Source organism: Apteryx rowi, unplaced genomic scaffold, assembly GCF_003343035.1.
Source record: "Apteryx rowi isolate R43461 unplaced genomic scaffold, aptRow1 scaffold_19, whole genome shotgun sequence".
Lineage (NCBI taxonomy): Eukaryota > Metazoa > Chordata > Aves > Apterygiformes > Apterygidae > Apteryx > Apteryx rowi.
This window is the reverse complement of record NW_020448196.1, coordinates 1,304,252-1,309,606: the sequence shown is the minus strand read 5'-3', so window position 1 is coordinate 1,309,606 and position 5,355 is coordinate 1,304,252. Positions and strand designations below refer to the sequence as shown.

Genomic DNA, 5,355 nt, shown 5'->3' with positions numbered 1-5,355 from the left:
GCTGCCCAGCCCGTACCTGGCACCCGCTACCGGCACCCAGCACCCGCCAGCACGCGGCACCCTGCTTGCGCTGCCCAGCGCTCACCCTGCCCTGCGCCCGGCGCCCCACCCGCGCTGCCCAGCGCCGGGCACCAGGCTCCCAGCTTGCACCCACCCAGCAGCCGCCCTGCACCACCTTGCACCCAGCCTGCGCCACCCACCCTGTACCACCTTGCACCCACCCGGCACCCAGCCCACACCCTTTCTGGACCCCACTCGGCACCCATGCTGCACCCAGCCTGCACCTATCCTGCACCCAGCCTGCACACCGGCCCAAGTGCAGCCAGTCCCACGGGCTCCCGGGTGCCTCCAGCAGCCACCAGGGCAAGGGCCCAGTCCCCGTCCCTCCAGCAAGCGGTGAATCAGCCCACGCTCAGCTCACCTGCTCCCAAACCACACCCATCTCCTGCTGCAGCATCTTCGGGGAGCTGAGGCCTGACGCGCTCATTGCAGTTGGGCTACAAGCCGCATTGACACCATAGCACTAGCGCTGGAGGTGCAGCTCCTTTCCAAAACGCACGGCCTCCAGGTCTGCCGGCCGGGGCGTTCCCATCAGCCACGCGCTGGGCCCTGCTCCTGCAACGGGAAGGGCTGGGGCGACTTGGCAGACCCAGCGGTGCCCTGACTCCTGCCCCAGGGCACGGGGCAGCGAGCGGTGCAGGGCCCGTGGCGGAGGCGGAGGCGGAGAAGCCGGCTGGTGGGTGCTCTGCGGGAGGTGGCAATTTCCATTCCTAACGACTGGATGGGGCCGAGCCCTGGGAAACCCCACGGAGAGGCAGGCCCCTCTTTCTCAGTGAGCCCCCGGCTCCGGGCATGCCCTGCAGCGCCTTTGCAAGGGCATCTCTGTGCGGACAGTGAYGGGAAACCAGCCTTTCCTGGCATTTTTCCCCCCCTCTACCTGCAGGTTTTTTCCATTCAAAACTGAGGAATCCCGAAACAGAGAGTACATGGCTTAGAGGACCAAAAATATGGGTCTCTGGCGGCGTCCCCTCACCTGAAGGAGGTTCCTCTGCCAGCAGCCAGGGAAACCAGGTCGGCTGCAGATGTGTCCCTGGAGAAACGAGGCCAGTGCGGACTCTCTGGTGTCTAATACGGGGTTAGTCTCTCCCCTGAAGCCTTTCCCTCAGCAGGGCACTGGCCCCATCTCTCGCCTTCACCCAGCCACTGATTTGCACAAAACTTGTGGAAACAAAACCTGCACGAAATTGCCCAGTGCAGCAGACGGTACCAGCAATGGGGACAACGCCGCAGCCTGCACGTGGGTGGGATGGCACTGTCGCAGGAGCAGGGCCCAGTCCTATGCAGAGGGCACCAGCTTGCACCCCACAGCACAGCCCAAAATGTCTTAATGGGCCCAAAAGAGACCTACGGACCACAAAGCACCCCACAGCCATCCAAAAATCCTGGGCACAGCAAAGAGGCCAGGATTCGACCTCAGCTCCTGGCTCCTGAGCTCCCTGCCATCTTTCCACGGTGCCTATGTGGAAAAGGAAGGGAAACCCCTCGTTTGGCCAAGCAGGTGTCATCCAGGGACTTTTGGGCACCCACCTCCCCCAGGTCCGTGCGAGAGTGCCCGCACACCCCGGGAAGGGCCAGCAGCAGCCGGGGAGGGCAGCGACCCGAGACAGGGGCTGACAGCCATGGGCCGCAAGTGCTGCTGCGCGACGGTGGCAGGCGTGGAGGTTTGTAACTCATCTGCCTCCCTTGCCTTTGGCTGCGCTTCTGCACTCAGTTTCAAAGGCAGAGAGTGATTTTTACAATTTAAAAAAGATTATTTTTTTTTCTCCCCCTCCTTTCAATGCGTTTCGTCGTCTGCCGAGTTCAGGATGCAGCGAAAGCGTCTTCGAGCGCAGAAAGCATGGCTTTCTTCCTCCTTTGCTTCCCAGCTCTTAAAGAAATGCGGATATACCTGGGGAGGGTATTGAGCATAGAGCAACAGCTCCAAAAGCCCGGCTGCTCCCGGGGTGAGATGGCGTGGGAGGAGGCGCATAGTGAAAAGCCGGGAGCCAAGCAGGGACTTGGCCCTGTGTTCACCAGAAAGGCCCATAACCAACAGTTTTCYGCTCACTGAAGCCACCAATGGCCACTGAATCGCTCTGGTTGTCACCTGGGTTTTAAGCAGGCTGTGAGGCACCAGCGTCCCTGCAGCTGGAGAGCATCCACGTGGCACGGTGAGAGGAGGCTGCTTTTCCCTTTGCAAACCAGAACAGATCCTGTCTTCTGTTCAAAGCATTTTGTTTTKTCCTCCCCTAAATGTCACCCCTGCAAACGCCCGTCCGGCTGCATCGGGGCACACTGGCTCCATCTCTGCCCGCRTCCTCTGGGGCTGGGGTGCTGCACCGGCCCCTTCGTGCTGATTGCAGCAGCTTAATTGAACCACGGGAAAAAAAAAAAAATCTCATTTGCAAATATTCCCTTTGATTTTGTATTATTATTATTATTAAGTCAACGGAGCGTGGCTGAAAATTAAGAGCGAGAAGAAGAGCAGAAAAAGGAATCGGTTGAGTTTCCCTTGGCTCACCATGCTCTTAGCCGAGGTGCCTCCCTTTGCCAGCCTGCTGCAAGGATCCCACCTGCACGCAGCAGCCGGGAGCGAGGCCCACAAGGCCCACGGCCAAGCCAAGGCTGTGTTTCCCTGTCTCCGGTCTCACATAGGGTGTCCCATGTCCTGCATCCCCTGTGCCGTGTCCCCAGTCCCACGGTGGTGGTGCAAGGCCATCCAAACCTATGGTTTTCAGGTTTAATCCTATCTCCTCGGCAAGATGAACGGTGCCGAAGCAGCTGGGGGGAGGACGCTGCAGGAGGATGGTGTTGCTTCTGCAATCCCATCCCCAACTCTCCACACCCCTCAGCCATGGCTCGGCCGCTCCGTGGCGGGGCTGCTTGAACCTGCCAGGGCCTCCCAAGCTATTCGACACCTCAAAGGGGGGGGCAGGAGAAATGCGAATCTGCCGAAACTTGTCTCCTGGGTGGATCGCGACACCTCCCGGCTGCAGTGGCGGGTGTCCGCTCTGGCGCGAGCCTTGGATGCTGATGGGGAGGAAGGCTCTCCGTGACGCCCTCCAGCAGCAGCTCCAGTGGTAGGTGCTGGGCAAACACCCCGTGAGGACCCCAAGGCCTTGAAGACCTTCATGAATGAAACAGGTAGCCCCAAATCACGAGGTGGATGGAGGTGGCCGGCTGAGCTTTGCTGCTCTGAGCAGTAGCAGGCTCCAGAAAGTGCCTTCTCGCGCCCCCCCCTCCTAGAGCAGCGCGTGCCCACCGCCGCCGCGGGGCAAGACCCACTGAAACCCCTTTCCTAGGGCAAAAAAAGGAAAAAGATGATATACACATCTGGCAGGTTCTTATCAATCCCCATCATCTCATGCAAGACCAAACTCTTCCCTGCTGCTCACGCGAAGCCCAAGGGAACCGGCTGCCCCTTCTGTCGGGGTCCCGTCAGCTGCCTCGCGTTGCCGCCGGGCCGGTGCGCGCGTGGCCCGAGGGTCTCCCCGCGGCCGTGGGCTGGAAAAGGCTTCTCCTCCGAGCAGTGTCATGCGTGGCGCTGGGCAAGTCCTCGTGCGGTGAGAGAGGAACTGCCCCCGGACCCCCTTCCCCGGCCGGGTCRCTTCCGCGCGCGCTTTCCTCGTGCCCCTTCGCGTTCGCCTCCTCCCAAGGTAATCATCGCCACCGGCGCCATCGCTCTTCAGGAATTTTTTTTTTTCCCCCCAGGTGCTTAATCACCCTTATTGCCCTTTTCTGATTAATTAATTCTAATTAATTCTGCAGTATCATTTTGGAGAGGCGGTGACCGGCACCGCACACGTCGCTCCAGGCGATTTGCAAGGCGAGTCCCATGTTGGCTAACCGACCGCGTGGGGATTGCTGCCCGCAAATCCTGGTCTCCGGTGGTCCGTGGCCTGTTCCCGGCCCTGCTCTGGGTGCGCCCGCTTGGCATTTCCCCACGGCCACCCGTCAGATGGCCTCCCCTCTCCCGCCTGTCCTTCACGTTTCTCTTCCCTCGCAGCGCGGGCGGCACCGTGCCGGGCACACGGCATCTCCCCGCATCCCCCCAAGCCCTCGGCGCCGGGAGGCCACGCGGCTGGGGGGGCCGGGGGGGGGGGGGCCTCTCCGTCCACCCGTGGAGCCTGTCAGCCACGGGCAGCCACGCTCCCAGGAGGCAGCGACCGCGAGGCTGTGACCACCTCGGGTTTGGCCCAGGAGCGCGTAGCTATACGTGTGTACATGCATAACGCTGTATCACCTGTGTGTGTGTGTGTGTGTGTGTGTGTGTGTGTATATATATATATATATATATATATATATATATATAAACTCTATATACTGTGTGTATAATACTGTGGGTATGTGTGTGTGTCTAAATATATCTATGGAAACCTGTATATACATATCTGCACTATATACACTATATGTACATACATATATACGCATCTGTTTACAGACACTATGTGTGTGTGTGTGTGTGTGTGTGTGTGTGTGTGTGTGTGTGTGTGTGTGTATACACACATACAGAAATATATACATATCCGGTGTGTATGCTATGGGAGTGTGTGTGGGGGGGGGTGTATACATACAAACATACACACACACACACACACACACACACACACACACACACACATATTTATATAGAAATGAGTACCTGTATGCTGCGCCGCAGCAGGGAAGGCTGAGCGGGGTGCGGGGAAGCCGTAGGGGAGCGCGGGGAGGAAGAGGAAGGGGAGACGTGGCAGGAACCGAGCGACAGGGAGGGCAGAGTGCGGGTACGAGCTACTCCGAGTTACAAAAGCTCCCCTATTTKATTAATTGTACTTTCTGTTTGATAAATGTTACTCATGGGTATAAAATATGCAAAGCACTTAGCAAGTTCACACTGTTTAAAGAACTCAACTAACTAAATTAAAATTCCAGGATAGGAACCAAGCCGCTACGGAGCAACTTTGCAATGCGATGTTTGGGGAACCAACCCAAGCAGAAAGCCTGCGACAGGGGCACGGTTTCTCACCCAAGCGTGGTTCCCCTGCAAATAACAGCAGCAAAAGCGCAGCAGCGCGGAGCCCGCGGAGGCAGGCGGCTTGGGCACAGCCGCCTCGAGCGGGTTTAGCGCAGCCGGGGCTGCCGGACCCAGCCGGCTGCTTCCAGCCTTGCTGGTTTTATGCCGCGTGCTTCCCGGCTTCGTGGCAATGCAGCGTTAGCAATGCAGCCGGGGATGGCGATGGGCCCGTGGTGGGGCGGGAGCGCTGGAGGGGGACCCCAGCCGGCAGCGGGATCTGACAGCGGGATTGCAGCTCCCGGGGCTGGCGCTGGCTCAACCTG

General features: G+C 59.3%; 1 long non-coding RNA gene across 1 annotated transcript in view; it reads left to right on the top strand.

Annotated features, from left to right (window-relative positions):
* LOC112964271 overlaps positions 1 to 2,428 on the top strand; it is a 3,456-nt gene extending 1,028 nt beyond the window's left edge. The window contains exons 2-3 of the long non-coding RNA XR_003252904.1: positions 944 to 1,721; positions 1,865 to 2,428. This is a non-coding gene — a long non-coding RNA (uncharacterized LOC112964271). The remainder of the gene's footprint in view (positions 1 to 943; positions 1,722 to 1,864) is intronic.
* Positions 2,429 to 5,355: the final 2,927 nt, after the last annotated feature.